We start from the raw sequence: 24,061 nt of genomic DNA on the forward strand, positions 1-24,061 counted from the left end.
TAATGCATCAAAGTCCGTCTCCTCTCCCTCCATACCCCCGGGGGCAGCAGGAGATGGAGCACACTCTGCAAGGAAGCTATCTGTCCAAAAGGACCATCCTTTGAACCAGAGAAAGAGAGAGGGAGAAGAGGAAGTTGACTTTGGCCAAGGGCTCAGCAAGACTTGTTTGTTTACAATTCGGAAGGGGTAACACCCAGCTCCCGCCAGACCACCATCGCTTGTTTGAGGAAGAAAAACCATAAAGATTTTCCTTTCTCCAACACTGGGCCGTCATTCAGAGACTGTATACACAATTCCCCAAGCGACTTGGCTAAGCTTTTAGGCAAGACTTCCTCTCAGGTCTGTCAAAGGAGCTTAACTTGGATTCTCCTGGGATTCTGCTCCCAAAAGCCAAGGGCAGTTCTCCAAGATGTGGGCTCATGGTTCATGGTGTCCTTTATAGCAATGTTGCTGTTCTAAATGCTTTCTGATTAGTCTTCTAAATAAAGCCAGCAGAAGTTTTATAATCCAGTAACCCAATTACACTGGATAAGTTCTGCCAATGCCGGCAATGAGCACCGAAATCTTCCTCCGCACAGAGTGACTGGTCCACTCCTGTTCCTTCACGGCCCCACTGCTCCCTGCTCCAGGTCTCAGGCTCTCAGCTCTGGGAGGCTTCCCAAGGCTTCCTTTGGGCACCAACAGACATTATTTCTCTATTTTTCAGTCTGCAGCATCAACTGCTTCCTCCAAACCCCAGGAATGGAGAAGCCTGACTCACAGCCCAGGAACCTGCAAATGGAGAGTTTGGACTTTGCTTCCTAGGGACAGCTCTCCACCAGGAAATGGGGGTTGGAGCTACTTCCCCTTCTGGTGTGCAGGTCCTGACTGTCCTCACTCACTCTCTGGGACAGAAGTAGCTCTCCACCAGGGGGTGGTCACTCCAGCCAGGGCCTAGGAGGAGCTGTGGTTGGACCCTCGCTGTTGGGGACTCAGGGAGGGTCTCTGCGGGATGCCCAGCTGGAGAGGTCTGGGCCTGGGCTGCAGGGAGGATCCTCCAGCCCTGCTCCCTGAGGACCTGGGGCTCAGGCCTTGTGAATCAGCCCTTGGGACTGCAGCCAAGAAAAGGATCCCCACCCCCCGAGCTGTCCTGGGCAGGGCAGGGCAGGGCTGGGCTGGGCTGGGCTGGGCTGGGAGATCACGGGAGACTTCTTTCTAATGCAGCCCCAGGGAGCATGGTGGGGAAGATGAAGGGGAAGGGAGGTGGCTGGCAGGTATATCTGGCCCCCTTAACCACCCCCTCAACCCCCACCCTCAGCATCAGAGCAAAATATAAACCTAAGAAAACACAGGTCAAGTGCCCGAGGGCTTCATTCCCATCACTCAAGTGTCACACCCAGCACCCTGGGCCAAGCTGCCAAGAGGACCTCCAGCAGGTCAGCAGCACAGACTCACTTCCTCTGCAGGGGACGGGAGGGGAGTAGCTGGCTCCCCTGGACCTGGGCCACACCAGCCCTGCAGATAGTCGCACACCATGACTCCAGGCAGACTGCATGGTTAGGGGTTCAGTTCCCAAACTGAGCAGCTGGCTTGGCTTTGGTCTGTGGCCTTGAAGACACTGGATTGTGTGAAAAACAAATACCCCTAGACACCCATGGCCCAGAGAGGAGTAGGTGCCTCGGGGGTGGGGGAGGAACCACCCCTCTTCTTTCTGAAAAACAGCTCACAGTTCACTGGGTAGCAAAGTCTGCAATGCTCCTTTTGTGTGTAAAATAACTGCATGGGGTTCTCGAGCTCGGGAGTCTGGGGTCTCCCTTGGCCCTCTTGCCTGTGTTTCATATGGGGGGTTGGGGGGTGGCCCCATGTTACGACGTCAGAGCCATGCTTGGGCCTCCTGTCCACACAGGCCCCACCATATGGCAATGCCAAGGCCCCCAGGCTCTTCACTTGTAAGGTAAGGGGACATGGACAAGCAATCCCCATGGCCCTTCTGGCTCAGACTTCTAAGACTTTACGGGGAATTCTGGGAGGACAGAAACAAGCCAGAGGGTCCTCAGGTGTCCAGGGCTGGAGGCCTTCCCAGCAGCACTTCCTGAGTCGCTCCCTTCTCCAGGCCCCTGTGGAAGGGGTTCTGGCTGATCATCTTCACTCCGCCCAACCTTCCCAGCTGGTGTGGACTCACCGAGGGCAGCTGGGGCCCCTCTTGCTCATCCCTGGGACCCAGACTGTGCCTCACACCTGGCACAGGTGCTTGCTCAGTGAAGCCAGACAGAGGGCCTCACAGCCCCCCTCACACTTCCTGTCGCCTTGTAGCCCACAGACCGAGGTCTGATTCAGTGGCATGGCTGCCCCATGGCGTTGTCTCCTTTGTCCTTCACTGTGCCAAGGGAGGCCAGCGTTCTCAGTCAGATGAGAGGGGCTTCTCGGAGCACCCCAGGCGGCCTCCCAGGGCCCGTGGGAAGCTGCTCAGGGAGGGGAAGCAAAGGGTGAACAGACCGAGGGATGGAATCGGGAAGACATCCTGCAGGAGGCAAGCCAACGGAGCTGCCGGGACCAGTTTTATCAGGAGGGTCTTGCTCCAAATCACAGCACGCCAAGATGGAGAAAAACTGGGTGCTTTACTTTCAGATGCTTCTAAGATTTCAGGTATTACAGAATGAAGTTGGAAGTGAACGTTCACCCGAGATTCCCGCTGTTCAAGTTCCATGTGTGGGGCTGGGAGGACCACAGAGGTTAGCTTACATCTACCAGACAGCTACTGAGGGGCCTTAGGGAATCAGTAGGGTATCCTGCCCTTTCCTGGATTTGCTCCCATCTTCCCCCCACCGGTAATCCCTTACATCCCTCCTGGGAAGCCCCCAAACCTGTCTGGATTTGCTCAAGACAGATATCCTGTTGCTCATTGGCCCCTATTAACTCACTGTCTCGATTTCTTTCCAAAAACTTCCCTTGGCTGCTATAACACCAGAGGGCCGAAATGATGCATCCCCTGCAGCTGAAACAAGAGGGCAGAAATGGTGCCCCTGGAGCCTGGGGACCTCAGGGAAGAGTGCGGACCAAACCTCGGACAAAGCATCTATAGACACAGACGTGCGTCCTTCTGTTTGTGAGAAACGTCACTTCTCCAGGCCAGTCCTCAGACCACAACCAGACCAGAAATCTACTTTTCAACCAACACTAGACTTTAGGTTCTATAGGAGCAGAACTGTGTCTCAATATCTCTCTTTTTACATCTCTCCCTGCCTTCTACTCTGTGCCATGAGCAGTGTTTGGCCCAGAGCAGATCCACTCGAGGTTTCCAGATTGCAACAAACACGTCTGTCAAACATCAACCTTGTGTGGCCAGCTAAAGATCAGGGCATGAAGGAGACAATCCCTTTCTCGGGAAGCCAATGCGGTCCAGTGTCAGGCCTAGGACGCTAGCCTTAGAACGTCCCCAACACTGCCCAGGCATCCTCAGGCCCCACGTGGAGACTGACTGCAGCCAGTGGCTGCAGTCGGGAGAACAGCAGGAAAGATACCCAGTGCTGTGCTGATGAGCTGGACTAAGATGGAGCCGAGCAAACAGAGAGGGAACACGAAACTGATGGGAAGTACTGGGTGCTAACCCCCAGCCAATTCCTTCACATGCCCCTCACGGCAACCACTCCGGATGGGAACCTCCATCCAACACACTTTACTACCTTGCCAACCTCCCCATGACACCCTGTGATGAGACCTTCCCAGACGTACCCCCTCATGAACCTCTGAGAATTTCTTTTGGCTATCCAAGCAGGGGTTCTGAATTCCCTTCCTAGTAAGCTGGTGACAGCAGAGCCTCATAAAAAAAATGACACATACAAATGACATACAGACACTGCAGTATTGCTGGAATAGCCAGAGCGACAATATCCCAAATGCCTATCAATAAGGGATTGGTTAAAAAGAATTCTGGAATAACTATACAGTGGAGTATTACGCAGATGTTAAAAAGAAAGAGAACACTCTCTGTGACCCCAGGTAATGACATCAGGGCCATACTCAGGCTCCTGAATTCTGGGAGGCAAGAAACAAGCCAAAGGGACTTCTGCTGTCCGGGGCTTGGTTCACGGATCTGCTGAATAGGGTTGTGCATTGGTCTTTATGCACAAACCACCTCATGACACATAATCTCTCATTTTTCAGCTCCCTTTCTGCAAAAAGGAGCCAGAAGTTGAGAACACTAGTAGAGGAATTACGGTGCAGAATCCTCTGACACCCTCATATTCTCACCACCTCCAGTGTCAGTCTGCAACAATTGTCTTGCTCACACCTAACTCGGCAGCAAATTTGCTTTTAAATTTTCTCCAAAGCATTCAGCTTACTTTTCATAGATACTTCCCTTCTCTTTCTTTTTTGCATTCATAGGTCATCAGCTTACATCACACCTAATTAAATTATGCACCTACAGTAACAAGTTTCCCTCGGCATAAGTGGCCCCGCCTTCATTTGTGGGAGTGGGTGTGATGTGTGTGGGTGTCTGGGGAGCTGTGGGAGAAGGTCGTTAGGCAGGAGCTGGTTGAAGACCCCTGCACCTGTGTGTGAATGTACCTTGTGAGCTTTAATACACTATGAGCTTTAATGCACTACAAAAATGCATCCTGTCATGGGATCACACCTTCCTGCAATATTCTTCATGCATTTTACGTGTTATTTATATGCTCTGGGTCAGACCCTCTGGGGGCTGAGAGCTGGGTTCCCTGTGGTGCTCACAGCAGAGCTGGGTTCGGTAGGTCCTTGGTGAACAATTTTGGAAGTGAGCAGAGCTTTTTTCCCCAAAGGCTTTCAGGGTAGGATTTCCAACAAAGCTGATATCTAGACATCACGTTTCAGAAAAAGGATGAGGAAATACATGTCTCTAAGATCTCCTCAAGTGCCCGTTTAACTCCCAGAGGAGCTGTTTGGGATATAAATCCCCAGCCTGAGCCCCCAGCTGCTCCTGACTGAGCTGAGCCCTCCAACAGTTTAGGGGGGACGTGGCACCCTATGCTTGCAAAAGGGGGAAGAGGCCAAAGCCTAAGACCTGAACCCCCAAAGCCTTGGTCTCAGCAGATGGCCTTAACCTGCCACACGGAGAACAGAGAGGGCGCTGTGGGTGTTTACCACCTCCACTTCCTGACCTCACCCCCTCCACCTCTGCCTTAATGACTCTTTTCTCTTCACTCAGATGCTGAAGGACCCTGGACCCCAGGAGCTCACCTCCCCCTTTTCTTATAGGCTATCAAATAGGTTTCAGTTGACCGCTCCTCTGTAGCACCCCCTGATCACCCCTCTCCTCTCACCCCAGTGCCCAGTCCACGGAACAGCCTCTGAACAGCTGGGCCTGCCTCTTCCAGCCCTGTGCCTTCCAGCCTACTTTCCACCCAGCAGCTGGGTCCACACCACCCCTCTGCTTCAAACTGCCAATGCTCCCTCTGCCCAGAGGAGAAGCATCCAGAGAGCTCAGCCTGGCACAGGGGACACTGAATGATTTGGCCTCACTCCTCTTTCCAGTGATTTACCCATACTCGCCCTGAGCCCCCCACCCATGGAGCTACACCTTATCCAGAATACTGGTCCCTCTGCCTGAAGTCCTTCTCTCCCCATTCTCCATCTTCCCAACCTCTAAGTTCCTGTCCAGACATATATTTTATGACACCTTCCCTGATTCTCAGCCATTCATTGTAACAAAATACTTACTCAGTGTTCACTATGTGCCAGGTACAGTGGGAACATGACATGGTGTCAGCTCTCGTGGAGTCAGGGGCTTGCAGTCTGGGGAGAGGGGAGTGTCAGACAATGACAAATCTAAGTCTATGACTGATGAGTGGTTATAAAAGAGGGCTGAGACCTCAGCAGAAAGATCAGGGAAGGATCCTCTGTGGAAATCAAGATCCTGAAACCTGTAGGATGAGAAGGACTTAAACAGGGAAAAAAGAGTATGGAAATCTGCCTATCAGACAAAGTTAAAGACAGCACGGGCAAAGGCCCTGGGGCAGGTGGGAACACGGTGGACAGAGGAACTAAAACAGAGGATCAAGGAGTTTGGTGATGAAACTGGAGAAGGTGCAGGGTCCAGACCATGTCAGGTTCTTGAAAGGAAGGAGTTTTATCTTTATATTAAGAACACTGGGGAACAATTAAAGTGTTTTGAGCAGTGTGTGTGTGTGTGTGTGTGTGTGTGTGTGTACACAAGCATGTGTGACTGATCAGATTTCCATTTTGAAAAGGCTGCAGGATAAACCAGGAGTCAGCAAATTTTCTCCGTAAAGGACCAAATAGTATACATTTTAGGTGTCACAGTCGGGAGGCAAAATTGAAGCTATGATGTAGACACTTACATAAAAAGAGAAAAAACACATTTCTATAAATTTTTTGAGGAAACAAAATATAATAGTATTTGAGTACAGTTTTCTGTAATAGAGATCTAGGGATAAGAATGGAATTATTTTTTTGGAGGAATAACGTTTTGCCTAATTGGGTTCAAAGTCAGTGTTCCATATCATCCAATGTCCATAAGCAGAAACCATTTTTAGCTCACAGGCTATACAAAATCAGGCAGCGGCTGGATTTGGCCCACGGATTGCAGTCTGTGGACCTCTGTCGAACAACGGGCTAGAGGAGGGGGTGCTAGGATACAGGGGCACTCAGCTTTGCGACAGTCCAGGCAAGGCAGTTTGGGTGTGGATAGTGATGGAGGGGCATTTGGGGGTGACCCTGACAGGACTTAGTGCTGAGATGGGCATGGGGGTGTGAGGGGTGAAGAGTCAAGGTGACGCCTAGATTTGCATCTGTGGAGACATGGAGCTCCGCGAAAGCTCAGTTTCACTCTGAGAGCTACAACAGGAGCTGTCACAGAGGCAGCTGGACCGAGTGCTCCAAGGACCACAGGTGGTAAGGGGCAGGGGCAGGAGGAAGAACGCTTGGAGGGCAGGCGGGAACAGCCCTGGGCTCAGGCTGCTTGTCTTTGTTACACCACTTTGCACACCAGTCCCAGCACTTTAACTGCCTCCACCATCAGACTGGGACCTCTTCTAAGGGGTGCCTCCCCTACTGTGTCTACGGGGGTCAGCAGAGTACTGGGCATCCACTGGGTGCAAAGGACACAGACAGGGAGGGAAAGAGAGAGAAAGGGGAGACCTTTGCTTCCTCCGGCTCACATGGAAAAGACCTCTCAATTCACAATAGAAGCAAACCTCCCACTCTCAGAGGGCCGACCATCTTCCGTGGCTGACCTTCCACGGGACCTGCTTTCCATAAGGGTCATGGGACCCTCCCCAATCACTTAAAATAATTCCCATGTGCTTGTGGCACATACACGGACACACAAACCTCCTCCCCACCAACCCCTGACACATGATTTGTGGTGATGATGTATTGACAATACACCCATCAGCTGTCATTTCAGTATGTCTAAATATTATGTTCCATCACCCAGAATGTCCTTTTTTTTTTAATTAAAAGAAAAAGTTAAGTGGCAATCCCACTCATAGTAAGGAGGACAGAAAGGAAAAAAAGCCACAGGTTAAAGAAAATCAATTTTTCTTTTTTTCTCCTTTCTTGTCTTTCTCTTGTCTTTTGTTGAACAGAAGAGTGGAAAGCTCGTGGCTCCATCTCTCCAACAGCCCGGGTACTAGGAGGTCAGGGCTGACATAGGGAGTCACCGGCCCTGGTGGCCATGGGGTATGTCTGCCTGAGTCAGAGGAGCCCAGGAGCAGACCTGGCCCCGGGGGCTACAGCCACGAATCCTCTGGCCCAGTGTGGAGTCTCTGGTGGGGACACTGAGGAGTTCGTGGGAGGGTGTGCTTGTCCTCAAGGCCAACAGTAACATTCTGGAAAGCAATGGACAAAAGCAGTGACATCCACTATTTTATTTTGTCCCCGGAACAAGCCAGTGAGGTCAGAATTGTTTTCTCCGTTTCAAAGATGAAGAACTTCCCATGCAGGGGATGACGTGTCCAAGGCCACACAACTGTGACAAAGGGTTAGGCCTCCAGCCTTCGGATGCCTCAGATCCTCTGTTATGGCGCCGCGTCCCTGGTTCACCCGTCGCAGACCTGAGTAGCATGAAGCTACTTCCCCCTCGCCAGATGCCCGCAGCTCTCCCCAGGTTCTGAAGGGTCCGGGAGAGCTGGCTGACAGCCTGGCACAGAACCTGGCCATCACCTCCTAGCAGCCTTCAACCCTCCAGCCTGCAACCCTGAACTTGGAAGTATGACAAAGAAGCTGATGCACTTCACACCGAAAAACTTCCCCTTTCTTGGGTTAAAGGGCTGAGCTCCAGCTATGTGGGGACCTTTTTTTTTTTTTAACTCCTCAGGAACTTCTCACTGGAGAGAAACAAATGGATTATGTGGCCGGTGTTCTCCTGATGGGAAATACCCAAAGCAAGCACTGGGTTCTGGAGACAGAAGACCGGGGTTCAAGTCGCAATGTTCCACCAGCAAAGTGAGAACCAGGCAGGCCGATCTCATCTTTTCTGGGTTTGGGGGAGCCTCAGTTTTGACATCTGTCAGCAAGGAAGAATGACACCTAATTGTTCCAGGTTTCTGGTGAAGATTGAACAGGACAATGTTCAGGACATGCGTGGGGCCCAGGGAGGACTCACAAAGTCTCACCGCCTGGGTGGGGTTTCTGTTGTTTTGTTTTGACTTGGGTACAGTTTAGATCAGGCTCAATGACTCAGGCATGATTGAATAGGTTTGGTTATTTGTTTCCTGGGCAACTCCAGCCCTCCCTTTGTTTCAATGCGCAGTGCGGTGCTCAGGGGCAGGACTGGCTAGCAGTGGACGTGGTAAGGAAGAGAGAAAAAAACCACAGCCGTGTGGGCCGTCGGGTGTAGGAATGGTCAACCTCACACTCTGATACCCGCTCCGAAAACACCGCTGCACCAGAGCACATTCACCCTTCTCCGTAACGAAGACCCAGGGTCACCGTGGAAAGGCTAACATACACCTAGTACACTGTTCACCAGGCAGAGAAAGAAGCCGGTGAATGCAGATGCTCATGTGGCCTGCTCATTGTTGAAGGATGCTTTCTGGGGCAGCTCAGCTGCTGTGAGAGAGGCCAATGGTTCTCTACGGGTCAGTGCAACTCAGGGGTACCTTAGAGGGACTCGGTGTCCGCAGGTCAGGCCGAGTTCTCCAGCGTGGTTATTGGTAATGAAGGGGGCGTTCTGCTCTCTGGGGTCTGACTCTCAAGCTGTTCAAGACCCCAGGAGAGGGAAAGAGAAGCCATCATTTAGTGGCCACCTAAAGCTTAGGAATACTTGTGGTTATTGTTAAAGCAAAGAGTTGAAAGGGGTGCGCCCCAGTTACCCAGAAAGAGACATTTCATTCCCTCCGCGAACTCAGATAAGGAGATAGTCTACTTTCTTTCCTGTTTCAAGGCGGCCCCCAGCTCTCAGATTCCAGGAAATTGGCAGTAACTCTGTCCAGAGCTGCCGTTTCCTTACTTTCAGTTCATCTGCTTATACCACGGCCCCCTGGAAGGGACTTCAGACACACTGTCTGGCCCAGGGAAGCAGGCCTGGGGTGACCTTGGTGGCCCACATCTGCCGCTCGATGATGGGCAAACGAGACTCTTCCTGGCCCCCCAGCAGATGGGGGGAATGTGAGGCCAACCCTTCACACTTTGGGGGATCCATCACTACCGATGCTCTTCTGTGAGGCGGATCCAGCCAGAAGTGGTATTCCCATTTTGAGCTAATAAGTTCTGGAAGCTCTAAGGGAGGTAGAGATTTCCAAAGTGCTGGGAGGAAGCCAACCAGAGGGAGGTAAGACCTGAGGCCACAGATCCTGGACCAAAGAGGTCCCCCCGCCCCCCACAACCACAAGCGATCACCATGAAAACAAGATGAGAACCATCACGTGACTCGAGTGTTCTCCAAAAACACAAACAAGAAGGCATCACGGAAACACAAAGAAACAAACTCCTGTTTATTTCTCTTCCACTGAAAAAAAAGTCACAGCCTCCCTAATAGTTCCCCTTTGTTCTCCTTTCCCCTCCCTCCTCGGTCCTCTGGACCGAAACCAAGGCTCCCCCTCTTCTCTCCATCACGTGCACACAGATTATCTCCCTCTTCACGGGACACTCAGGAAATTTAAACATTCTCAGACCGGGTTCTTCTGAGCCCACTTCCCCTGCCCTCCACCCCCACCCCCTACCCAGTTGCTGCGTATTCAGGAAATGCAAACCCAATAGAAAGATAACCTGGGCCTAGCAGAAAAGGAGACTGGCCCTGTAACCTTGTTGGGTAAATGACTTCCCCTTCTCACACCTCAGACTCAGCTTCTGCAGAAGGAGGAGGAGGCTGGGCCTGAGGGGGCTACAAGGAGGTCCCGCTGGCTCTGACCTGCCAAGGCTCAGCTAGATGAACCTCCCAGGCCCTGCCCATCTCAGGGACACTAAGCAATTCTGAGGCAGGATAACGGGGCAGAAGGGTTTTCCACCACTGACACCTGCTCCCTAAAGATCCTAGCCCCTTGGCGGAGAAAGAACACTGGGAGTCAGGGCACCTGGATGCCACTGTTAATTCTGCCATATTTTGGAAAAGGAAAGTGAGTGAGTGGGAGAGGTTATCAGAGCAGACTTCAGCTCCAGCTATGGTGTTTTAATTTTTTAAAAATAGAATAATCTATATGACTAGTAATAATAAAGATTATTAAAATTTTTTTCGGGGGGTAGGTATAGCTCAGTGGCAGAGTGCATGCTTAGCATGTACAAGGTCCTAGGTTCAATCCCCAATACTGCTACTAAACAAACAAACAAACAAATAAATAAAATCAAGGACCCCTCAAAATAAATGAAAAAAAATTTTTAGAACCAAGATCACTCAAAAGCAAGAAGGAGCTGATGGTCAGGCTACAAAGAAGCACTTAAAGATTCAGTTAAGAATCCATTTCCATTGCCTTTTATGTGGTCATGGAAACATGAGTCCTTTACCTGGAGCACCTCCTTGTCTCTATAAACACAGTAACTTTGGCTCCCTGAACACCTCACATAGTCCGGACATGATGTGTCCAGACTTCCCAGTTCTAGAAATGGTTTCCACATCTGCCTCTGGGACAACCCCTTGTTTCACTGTGTAGGACTCGGCTGACAAGGAGAACTCAATGTGGGGTGTTGCCCAATAAAGAATATTTAATCTACCAGTGGAGTGCCCCATGGGCAAGGCCAGTTGGATGGTGTAAGTAATCAATCTTGGCTCACAGCTCTGAGTAACTAGAATGGAGGAGGGACAGGAAGCATGAATCATTATCTGGAGCGAGGCTGTTAATAGACTTTGAGGTTTGCAGGCAGGGGTGGGACGGGGTGGGGTTGGGCCTGGCCCCTCAGCTAGGTGGAGAAGTCGACATTCTCTGGGGGGTCAGCCCCACCCTGGTGCAACAACATCAATGCTCAGGGTCCTAGAAATCCCCACCTTTCTAGATATTTGAGCCACACTTGGAAAAAGACACATGATTAACTCCAAATAATTTTTTGATCCTCACAGACTGAATTTTTAAAGAAAGTTGCCAATCCCTGTTTTGCACAAGTGAGTTGGTAGCATTTGTTAGAGAGACAAAAAGGCAAATGCAAATGCATTCAGGACCAACACGTTCAATGGCCATGAGTGATCAAACACAGTTGGGAAACCTGGTGAAACACAGTCAAACTTTAACTGCAGGACTTCTCAGGGCATTTGATATGCTAATGAAGGTGGCTGTCCAAGAGGGGCCACAGAGGCCATCTGTGGGGCTAGAAGTACTGCACTGGGTCTCACTGGCTCTAGAGAATGCCCATCTCTAAACCTCAGTTCAGATCACTTCTACACTCACAATGTTCAAATTTCCTTTTCCAGCCCCCTCATCCTACCTGCACCATGGGGTCAGCTCCAATCTCCTTCTTCCAGCCTCCTCCAGTCTCCCCCAGGAAGCCTTCCCTGACCACTCAAGGGCACAAGGCTGTTGCCCTTGGAAACCTACTCTGAATACCTGGCACTTAATCTTATGAAGGTGTTTGATTCTTTATGCGTTTTTTTGGTTATCAAGTCTTTTTTAAATGAATAGACTATTTTTCTGAGTAGTTTTAGGGTCACAGCAACTCTACCCATTTTTTTAATAACACTTGCCCAATGTACAAAGCCTAGTCACTACAAATAGCAGGTGTTGAAAAAGTTGTTGCCTGATAGATATCAAATCAGGAAGTGACACCAATTTGAGTGTAATATTAAGCCACTTACAAGAAGGGAGTGTGTGAAATAAAAAGGAGTCATGTCAGCTATAAAAATGGAAATAAAATGGACAGTGAAGACCACCCATCCTGCCCCTCCTAGCCACGTGTCCAGCAGAACGGATGCACCATCCATCGACCTGGGGACTCCACCAGGGAAAACTCCCCAGCAAGTGGTGTCTTGAGGCTCCAGCCCCCTCATGGCTCCATGACAAGGGAACAGCTTGGAGGGAGGGCTGAGATGCTGAGGCGCCCCATTTCTAGAACCCATGGTTTGTAGTCTGTGCAAACAGGCCAGACCAGTATGTTCTGTCTTCCCTCAGATTATTTAAGAAAAAAAACAAAACAAAAAAAAAACACACCCCAGTGAGGCTGGGAATCCCACACTGACCCTAGATTTCTGCCTTAATTTCCATCACATTTCATAAACCAGCTCTGTCAACATGAGCACATCACTGAACAAGGGCATGAGCCTTGAAGGGGTCTGTTCTCAGTCATAATAGTACTGACTACCCTGAACCAAGTGCTGTGACACTCCAAGCTCCTGTTACAAGCTCTGCATACACACATCATGTCTCATAGAGTCCTTGGAACAGCTCTGTCTGTGGTCCCCATGTTGCAGATGAAGAAACTGAAGCTCAGAGACGAAGTTACTGAGCGGCAGAGCTAGGTTCAAACTCAGCTCTTTCTCCTGCCCCCAAAGCCTGAAAACTCTATGTGCTCTGTGGCCTCCCCTCTGATGAAAGGCACACCAGCTGGAGACAGGAAAACCATCAGCAGGAAGGATGGGGTTGGGGGTGCAGAAAGGAGGCACAGGGAAGGGAAGACAGTGAGGAGAGAACATGAGGACAAGAGGAAGCTGGGGTCTGGAGGAGGTGCACTTGAGATCTGGCTGAGGGTTGGGGAGGTCTTTGCCAAGTGGGAATGAAGCAGGAAAGTTGCTGGTGACCACGGAAGAAATAAGCCACAAAATATGCAGAAGCCATTTCCTCTCTCGAGGAAGATAAACAATAGATTTGTAAACAAGTTTTGTAAAGCTGTCCAGCTATTTAAAGCATTCTGGAGGAACTTATATCCTTTTTGAGCTAAAGTGAATCCCCCCAAAATGGTCAACAGTTATTTTTGGGAGAGCAACAGTGGGAAAGGGGGATAGGATAGGGGCATACTCCCTTCCCAGTCTGTCACCTGTTAGCCCTGTGACTACAGCCAGTTACATGTCCTTTCTGAGTCTTGGTTCACTCTTCCGTCAACAAGGAATAGTAATTCCTACCCACAGGGCTACTGTGGCGGAGAAGAAAGGAGACAGACTTTCTGGCAACACGGCGGACCAGATACCCTACCTGACCTTCCCAACTGAAACAACTAACATGCTAGATAAAATTTAAAATATAAAAACTGTATGCACACTGGTGGACTGGTATAAATGGAAGGATTCTTCAAAGACCAAAAATAAAACCAAAAGCAGGAACCTTGGATGTAAGCTAGCAGCAAAGCTGTCTTTAGCCTTGAGGGCTCCTCCTGAACTCTACAGGTTCTAAGTTTCCCACAAGAGCCACAGAGCATTCAGGAAACACAAGAAAAAGCTGAGGTCCTTCATAAAACTGGGCCTCCAAAAGGCTCCACCCTCAGTGCATGAGAAAAAGACCCATAACACAGAAGGGTCTACAAGGAAACCTGACTTTGGGCTGGGTAGAAATCTGAACCTGTAAGTTGGACCTCACACAGGTTTGCAGTTTGATTTCATGCTACTTATGTCACCAGAAAAGCTTTAGGTAGGAAATTAATTTAAAGTGATTTTTGGTTAGGAATGCCCCCAGGCAACTAGCAGAAGTTAATGCAAAACCTCTCTAGAAAAATCAACTTCAATCCATACCTCAAAAAATTACCAAAGGTAAAGTTCCAAAGAAAATAAGCAGCTCACAGAAAGTAACACCAACAAGGAAACAAGGCACTGTGAGTACTAGCCAGCAGAAACAACAGACAGCAGAATCAGATTTCAGATTCTGCAATTACCAGACATGAAATTCTACAATTTCTAAATAGCTACTTCAATATATTAAATAAATGCAGAAAGAAAGATAGGAAGGAAGGAAGGAAGGAAGGAAGGAAGGAAGGAAGAAAGAAAGAAAGAAAGAAAGAAAGAGAGAGAGAGAGAGAAAGAAAGAGAGAGAGAGAGAGAAAGAAAGAAAGAAAAAGAAAGAAAGAAAGAAAGAAAGAAATATAGAAAGAAAGAAAGAAAGAAAGAAAGAAAGAAAGAAAGAAAGAAAGAAAGTTTCCAAATATGAAAAAGAAATAAGAGATAAAAAATCAAGCAGATTTTTAAAATAATGGACCAGAACTTCTAGAAATGATAAATAAAGAAACTGAAAGGGGAAAAAAATGTCAATGGATGGATTAAATAGCATTTGAGATACAGAATAAATTAAATGGAAGGCAGATTGGAAGAAATTATTCACAGTTCAGCACAGAGGTTCAAAGAGGTGAAAAATATGGAATAGAGGTTAAAAGATACAGAGAACAGAATAAGAAGGTCCATCATAAGTCTAACTGGAGTACCAAAAGGAGATATAAGAGAGAATGGGAAAGAGACAACACTCAAAGAATGAAGGGTGAGAATTTTCCAGAACTGTTGAAACACATCCTTCTTTATCTCTAGGAATCCCAACAAAACCCAAGCTGAATAAAGACAGAGAAATTTACACCTACTTACATGACAATGAAGCAGCAGAACACCAAAGAAAACAACAATATCTTTAACATACCCAGAGAGAAATGCCAGGTCACTAATAAAGGAACAGCAATTAGACCGACAGCCAGCTTCTCAACAGCAACATTCAGAGCCAGAGGCAGTGGAACAATGGCTTCAATGCTCGAAGAGAATACACCCAAGAAAGATAGCTCTCAAAACTGAGAGCAAAATAAAGACAGTTTCAAACCAAACCAAAACAAAAACAACTTGAAAGCTTTCCACCAACAGATTCTCACTAAAGGATAATGCTAAGAGTTTATTTTATGCAGAAGGAAAATGATCTCAGATCCATGAAATAATGGTGAGAAAAGATACTGATAAGAATGTGGATAAAATATCATATATCACTGATACGTGGAATCTAAAACAAACAAACAAAAAAGACAAACGAACTTCTTTACAAAACAGAAACAGACTCATAGACATAGAAAAGTAACTTATGGTTACCAGGGGGGAAAGAGGTGGGAAGGGATAAAATTGGGAGTTCGAGATTTGCAGATACTAACTAATATATATAAAATAGATAAACAACAAGTTCATACTGTATAGCACAGGGAACTATATTCAATATCTTGTAGTAGCTTATGGTGAAAAAGAATATGAAAACGAATATATGCATGTTCATATATGACTGAAGTATTGTGCTATACACCAGAAATTGACACAACACTATAAATTGACTATACTTCAATTATATATATATACATATATATATGTGTGTATATATATATATGTATATATATATATATATACACACACACACACGTGTATACATATATATATATATATATATATATACACACATTTACAAAAAGATTATGGATAAAGCTATACAAACACCTGCTGTATAAAACAATGATGTCTAACTTATAGGGAAAAATACAGGATAGAATGAAAACACAGGATAACAGTTGTATATAAATCGGGAGAGGCGGTGGTTAGAATTAAGCCAGTTTATGATTCTTGTATTGTCTGGGAGGAAGGTAAAGACACTGATTAATTTCAGACTTTGTTAAGTATGCCTGTTAAAAGAGATGGGATAAACACTGAAAGAACAGATACAGGGCACAAAACTTCCAGATAGGAAGATGGAAGACGGAACGAGTGGGGAAAAACATCTCAACTGAAAAGAAGGAGCAAAAACATCTCAAGTATATAAAGATGGTAGAAATGAATCCCAGTTGATTAGCAGGCTATAGTTCAAAATACCTATGTACCAAATAGTATTGCCTTAAAATATATAAAGCAAAATTTTGGGCACTACAAGGAAAAATGGACAAATCCAGTGGGAGATTTTTAACACATTTCTCTCGATAATTGAAAGATTAATCAGACAAAAACAGAAAAGGACACATTAGAGATAATTTGAACAGCACAATGAATTAACATATTTTGATGATCATATATAGGAAACTACCACATATCTAATAATTAGAGATATACATTTTTTCAAGTACTCACAAAACAACAGAAAAAAGTTGAAGAGAGAAAATATTTAAAAGGAGCCCACAGAAATGGTTCCATGGTTCTTTCAAACTCTAAGAATCCCAGCCTATTTTGTCTTAAAAAAGATAAAGACCCTGTCTTTCTTGTTCACTGATGTATCTTCAGAGTACAGTGACTGTCACAGAGGAGGCTCTTAATATGTCCTGAAGGAAGAATGGTGAATGAAGGATTCTCTGTTGAGAATGGCACAGGTCGAGTGAGCACCTGGCGGGACCATCACTGGAGGTGATGAAGCCCTTCCCAAAACAGAGGGGAACAAGAGGACAAAGGGAGTGGTGCCAGTCTCCAGGGAGAATTTACACAAATAAGAAAAGCAGAGTCATGACAGCCATCTTCAAATCAAGAGAGAGTCACATGGAAGAGTCTTTGAAAGCCCAGTCTTTGTGGCTCCATGTGGCAGAGCAGAGGACAACAGATAGAAACTGCAGAGAGGAAGAATTTATTCCAATAGCAGGAAGAATTTTCTAACAATTCACTGTACAACATTGGCTGGGAATTGGCCTGGCTGATCCTCTAAGGTCCCTTACGACCCTGCGTGGGACAGGAGTCCTGGGAGTTCCAGACCACGAATGGGCCATCCTTCCAATTCTATCTTATTCCAGAGGTTCCTTCAACCCCAATTCTCTGGATACCCAATCTGCCCCAGGTCACAGATTAAGGAGGAAGTAGAGGAATAATGAGAGCTTCAAGCCCCAGAAACTCAATTCAGGGTCTTTTCTGCTTCACCATTGGCCTCTCCATTAATGGAAATGAACACATTTTGCCCCATTAGGCTGATACGCACTTTTCAAGTCTACCCATGTCCTAGTAAAGTCCATTTTTCCAGCACATGGTGAAGGATTACAAAAGCACAGAGAATTAGTTAAAATGAAAATGCCTGAACTTGCAGGAGAAGGAAAGCAAGCTCACCATGACCTCCGCAGCAGATGGCTGAGTTGGGGGCCTGGCTCTGGGGGCTTCTCCTGTGGCCGGCCAGTCATGCTGCTCTCATGCTGCTGGGCAGGTGGGAAGAGGAGGCCTGTTTCTGTGGGGAAAAGGGAAGGAAGAGTCACTTCTTCATTGTCTGCTCCTAGCCCTCCATCACCAGCCTGCCAAGGACACTGTCCAGAACGTGCAGGAGCTTGAGAGGCTGGCCTCACCCACTCCGTGTCACTGGGGAGCAGACGTGCACTGGACGATGTTTCCCACGTCCTTCAATGTGCCAGGAAGGGCTCTAAGGAACAAGTCTACAAAGATGAATTAGACGCAGTCCCTGCTCTCCAGCAACAGCCTAGCAAGAGAGACACGTACACGTGCTTCATTACAAGATAATTTGGTAAGTGCTGTGATTTCCCCAAATTCATTCAGCAGCCTACCTGTCCCACCGGGAGCAGAGGCAGCTTACAAGCGCCACAGCACAGGGCTTCTCAAGCTATTTGTACGGAAGGATTAGTTCTTGGTTTTTGTTTTGATTTCCGACCCAACACAGATGAGTATTTTTTATAAAATATCAGAAAAAGAAAAAAATGAAATGAAAAGAAATATTCATACAAAGTACAAGCCTACTTTTTAATGATGCAACAGATCACTCTGTCAAATGTGCATAAGAGCTTCTAAGCAATTATTCTCAATTTCTGTACTCATTTCTGGACTGGTCAACAGTCTGCAGACCTGCACCATTCCACGAAACAGTGCTACAGTAAATGTTTATATAGCAGGCAACCTTTCTGAGCTGTCTGGCTGGGTTCTTGGTTCAGAGAGGGTGGCTAGAAATAAAAACGATGTCAAATTCACCCTCTGGACTGCAGTTCATATCGTTCAGTTTCTCTCCAGGAAGGAGAGTCATGGCAGGGCCCTTGGGAAAGAAATGTGCCTTGGGGTGCCTGGACAGCGGTGGTGACACCAACTCACTGGCCTCATGGGAACCTGGACGAAGTTATGCCTGGAGTCCTGTCCTTCTCCACCCTGAATGTCTGATCCTAACCACGGCCATCTCAGCCGAAGCTACCACCCTGACTGGGAAGAACACAGTGTTTCAGAAAGTGAATTGTCTGCAAAATGTCAAGAGGGCTGCTGGTGTTCATTCCTCCTATTTAATGCTATAAAAATGATTTTTTTTTAAATTGAGAAATCTTTTGTCTGTGACAGCCAGCTCCCCAAAAAAAGCCTTTAAATGCCTATTGCCTTAATACTTAAGGGAGAGATTACAAGTCATTTTCCCCCATTTGAATGTTTAAGAGAAAGTGCTCATGCCTCTAGACTCTCAGCTTTTAAGCAGTTCTTATTTTAAACTTTAGAAGATATCTCTGCAGAAGAAAAACTTCCCTTTTCAAAGTCCCTTTTTTAAAAAAAAAAATGCATCCACAAATACAGTCTAACTCCCACTCCCTGCTTCAAATGCTAAATCATCTGCAATTTGGGAGTTTGTTGCTCATGAAATTCTAGCGATAAGCATATCATAAACATTCCTACAGCAAAAGAATGCTTTTGAAGCGATGTCTGTGATGTTATAAAGATTGTATATCATTATCTCTGAATGTTGGCGAAGAGAAGGTTATGGGAATAACTATTTATGTATAAATAAGTCAACAGAGTAACTGGCAACTGCAATAGCAGACCTTACTAAGAAGCTAAACCATGGCATGAGGTGGGAAGCAAGAAACTACTCTCCTCAGTCTGCACGAGTAAGTGTGCCATCCTTACTCTCCACACGGGCAAAGAATGCTCCCAGCTCCCCAACAGGAGCACGAGTCCTTGGAACTAGTCTCGTGGGCAAGATAAAAGCTTAGACAATGACACAGTCAACTTTTATTGGTCATCTGCTCTATGCCAGGTGCTGGCTAGATTCTAGGGTTCTTAAGAGGCCTTCTTCTTCAAAGAGACCCAAGGGAGATGTATAAACAGGTAATTACAATTCCCCTTCCCTGCAACAAGACTATACTGGCTGGAGTTAAGGGAAAGGGAATGCACTTAACTGGCTCAAGCCATCTATCCAACCATCCATTGGTTAATTAATGTTGACTGAGTGCCTACGAGGTACCAGGCAAGTACAAAGCACTAGGCAAACAACAGTCAGGACCCATATGGTCCCTGCCTTCAAGGAGCTTACTGTCTCACGGGGGAAACCAGCATTAACAAATCAGAAATAATTATAACAGCAAAGTGCTCTGAAGAAGTGTGGCTGCTGCTGTAACAGCGTACGACGGGGTAGATCTAGCACAGAAAAGGGTCAGTGGTGTTTCCCAAAGAGTCAGTCTTTCATCTGAGCCCTAAGAATAAATTAGTGAAGCAGAACAGGGAGGACAGGAGGGAAAAAATAGAAAGAAAAGGTGTTGCCGGCACAATGAATAGACTGGGCAAAGGTCCTGTGACAGAAGGAACACGGCACGTTCTAGCTATGAAAGGAGGCTCGTAATAAGGATCAAATCAGTTCTCGGCCTTACATCACGCTTCAATCACTGTGGTTTTCAGGGTGTGCATTACAGATGTGCAGATTTTTCCAAAAGTGACCAAGTAGTTACTGAGGGCAAGCCAGGAAAATAAGGTACAGGTCTGCTAAATTCTCCCTGTTCCTAAGCTGGTACAAGGCATCTAACAGGGGCCACCTTGCCTTCCCTCCCTTTTTGTAGCAAGTTTTAGGACTCTTATCTATTTTTCTCTTCAACAGTGGTAACTTGGCCAAATCCAGTTTGGCCACTGGTTAAGAATTAGCTGATCAGTGTTGACATAGACTGACAGTGGGTGTGGGTTTTGGGAGGCAAACGTGTGTTCTAGTATTAAAACAATTGCTGGAGAAGCCTCGTAGTGGATGTTACTCTACAGAAGGTCACACAATTTCATGCACAGAACATGAGCTTTGGGGCCAAGCAGACCTGGGTTCAAATCTGGCCCTGCCTCTCACTGGCCATTTGGCCTGATTTTTCCATAGAACGGGGTTAGCAGTTCCTCCCTTGCTGGGAGATCAGCAAGAGCACAGGTCCCACACTGAGCACATTTCCTGGCTCCCAGCAGGCCCTGGATAAATGACAGCACTACTCTCATGCACCAGGGGTGGGGGACAGCTATGCCCTGCCCTCAAGGTGTAAATCAATGGGAATCCATGAAACAATTTCCCAGCTGGTACTGGGGCTGTAGGGCAGCTTTGCAAGGGCACAGGTGTCCCGATGACTCAGTTTCTTGGTATGTACCCTTCAGGTCTCTGCCACTGTGTTGAGAGTTCCCAGCTTGGAAGTCCCACTCTGCACCAGGGCTAACAGTCCCTCAGTCTCACCTCATCACCCCCAGGCTCACCCTCTCTGGATTCCATCCAGAGACTTACGGAGAGCTCTACCCAGGAGCTCTGGGCTGGCAGCCAGTGGACCTGGGTTCCAGTTTCATCTCCACCCCCAATGATCTGGGTGCCCTTGGACAATTAGCTGAGTTTCAGACAGTAGAGGAGATGGAACAGCGACCACATCCTGAAGGCCTAAACACTGGCCAGGCCTGCTGCTGCGACTCTCCAGACGGTGCCCCTAATGTTGACAACACTCCCACGGAGTCACTGCTGGAATCCCCATGTCACAAGCGAGGCAATAGAGGCCTGCTGACTGTCCAGGACCACAAAACGGAGTGGTGGAGCCAGAATAGAAAGCCAGAAGCCTTTCCTATTTCTCACCACAGTGCCTTCCAGGATGGGTGACCAATGAGGACACAGCCCCAGGGACCCCCAGGCAGCAAGCCACTAGGCGAGGCCAGGATCTTCCCCGCCCTACACTGCTAGCTGGGCCTCAGTGTCCCTTCTGCCCCTGGAAGTGACTAACGCCACCTTTCATCCCACGCTGTTGTTAGAGATTAAGGGGGGAATGAAGATTTGAGTCGTGGGAGGGAAGACATTAATATGGACATGAACATTTTAAATGGGTATTGAGAGACTCAAACCAAAGAGGAAGGGTTCTCGTCAGCCACAAAGCAGTTAACATGAAAAGAACAGCTCACGTCCCACCAGGCCAGGAGCAGGGTGCAGCCTGGGAGGGGAGGCGGGACAGGCGATAAACTACAGGCTTCTGAAACAGTAAGCCAGGCTGAAAGAAGTAGGAAGAACTCCCTCCATGCCACCCACGATCAATTGGAAATCGGCACAGATTTAAAAAAGAAGGAAAAGCAGGAGAGGGAGGAAAGAGAAATTGAGGAGGAGGAGAAATTAAATTTGGAGATTTAATCTAAGCAATCTAAGAAACAGGGCAGAGTAATCAATGCAATGAGAAGTCTTAGACTCCAGTCACTTGGGGGCCACCCATTCTGTCAAACGAATTCTCCTACGTAGAGCTGACAGTGACACGGAAGAAGATCTAATTTTCAAGTGACACACATTCCATCAACAGCCAGAAGAGGCCTGGAAGCTTTTCCAATGCAGTGAAAACTCCCATTCTCTCTCCAAACATCTCTCCTCTTCTGTTGATGCCCTACTCTTCCCTCCATGGGGGTTGAGAAAAAAGAATAATTTACAAGCACTAGAGGAGGGGGGGTCCTGCTCAGACTATTATGAGATACAGATGGGCCACTTGATCAGGCCTTCATGCACCTGTTATCCCAGAACACAGAAGCTGGACCATTCGCATCAATATCACGGCAGCTCTAACACTGAGAGCACATCAGATGGACTCATCATAGGCTGACAATGGATGGTGGGCCACCAACCACTCTCCAACCTCCTTAGGCCTTCCATCCTCTTGCTCACAGCTCCAGCCAGCTTGTCTTTCAGGTCTTCACACACACCAAGCTCTTTCCCATCCAAGGGCCTTTGCACATGCTGGTCCTGAGTAGGATGCTCTTCTCCTGGCTCCCCGCTCATTCATATCTAGTTAGCTTTCAGATTATAGCTGCAGTGAGACTTGGTCGACCCTCCGGAAATGCAAGTGTGCAATAGCAGTTACCACAGTTGCAAGTAATTAATTATGTGATTAAAAAGTGGGCCTCCCCGGTCAGATGGTAAGCTCCCCTAGGGCATGGACAAGTGTTTGCTTTTTGCACCAGTGTGTCCCTTGGGCTAACACAGCAGTTCTCAGTCCTGTTTGCACATCAAAATCACCTGGGGAGCTTTTAAAAAAAACGGATGCCTGGGTTTTACCAAAACCCATTAAATCAAAATTCTTCAAGCTTGTCAGGTAGTTGTAATTCGTGGCCAAGGCTGAGAACTGCTGACTTAAGGGGGCTGTGGGTGCTGGGCTTATGTCCTGAAGCAATCTTGAAGTGGCCCAGGGAGTTACCGTAGGACCTTGCTCCCTTTGCTTGTGGATATAATGTATCATTGAAATGTTGTTTTCCATCCCAGAGATTAAATTTGAGGAAATTCCGGAAGAGGGAACAAAATCCTCATTGTCAGAGAGGAATACTGTTTCCTTCATTAAAGCACTCCCACTACAGCACCCCCTGCCACTCCTCTGTCCACCAGCCCTGGTTTATCACCTTTATCTTCAGAGCCACAGGATTAGCCTGATACAGCCCTGAAATACACGTAAATATTTGGGGTGAAGTCTTCTAATTTTAAAAATTAAATCAGGCCTAGCTCTCCTACACAGTAGAATGCAAAAGTTCACATTAAATTTCATTAAAACAGAAGAATTCAAAGCCAGTTCATGCTAGGACAGGCCCTCCAGAGCTCCAAGCCACAGGCAGAGGTGCCTTGCAGAAACTCGCCCACGGGGCACTGGGGTGGGGGACCACACTCAGGAGGGCAGTCATCTCTGCTGATCGAGCCTCCCTACCCGGTGAGTTCCCTTTACTAGAGAAGAGGAAGTAAGTGCTATTTGCTAAATGTCATGTCCCCACCCCCACTCATTCATATGTTAAAATCCAACCCCCAAAGGTGATGCTATTAGTAGGTGGGGGCTCTGGGAGGGGCTTAGGTCATGAGGGTGAAGGTCTCATCAGAGGGATTAGTGCCCTTATCAAAGAGATCCCATTAGGCTCCTCACCCCTTCTGCCATGTAAGGACACAGCAAGAAGTCACACGCAATGCAGCAGGGAGAAGGCCACCCTCCCAGAATACCATCACGCTGGCACCTTGATCTTGGACCTCCAGCCTCCGGAACTATGTGAAATAAATTTCTGTTGTTTGTAAACCACCTTCCTCTGTAGTGTTTCGTGACAGCAGCTGGAGTGGAACAAGACAGTAAGATGTGTGAAAAAAATATCCCACCTCTTAAACACACACAAAGTAACAACTTCAATTCTCTGACAGGTTTTACCAGCCCAACAAAAGCAGGGTTCAGCCGAGTCCCACAAGTCCCTCAGCTCCGTAAGAAGTGGATGGCCACTTAACCCACTGCAGGGAGAGCTCTCCTGAATACAGTTCTAGGGCCACAGGGACTGCCTGGGGAAAGTAAGAATGAAGCTTCACTTTGCACCCATTACGTTGGCAATAACAACAACAACAACAACAACAACAACAACAACAACAACAACAAGATCAAGTGTTGCTGGGGATGTGGAGAAACTGGAACACTGATGCACTGATGGCAGGAATGGAAAATGGTGCGGCTGCTTTAGAAAATAGCGTGACAGTTCCTCAAAACCTTCAACACAGAGTTACCAATGACCCAGTAATTCTACCCCTGGGTATATAGTGAAAAGAACTGAAAACAGGTACTCAAACAAAAA

General features: G+C 47.5%; 1 protein-coding gene across 1 annotated transcript in view; it reads right to left on the reverse strand.

The window, feature by feature from the left end:
• TRERF1 (transcriptional regulating factor 1) overlaps positions 1–24,061 on the reverse strand; it is a 194,240-nt gene that overhangs the window by 44,363 nt on the left and 125,816 nt on the right. Inside the window, 1 exon segment of the mRNA XM_032463084.1 lies at positions 17,354–17,468. The gene's annotated coding sequence lies outside the window, so the exon portion shown is untranslated.

This window comes from Camelus ferus, chromosome 20 (genome assembly GCF_009834535.1).
Source record: "Camelus ferus isolate YT-003-E chromosome 20, BCGSAC_Cfer_1.0, whole genome shotgun sequence".
NCBI lineage: Eukaryota > Metazoa > Chordata > Mammalia > Artiodactyla > Camelidae > Camelus > Camelus ferus.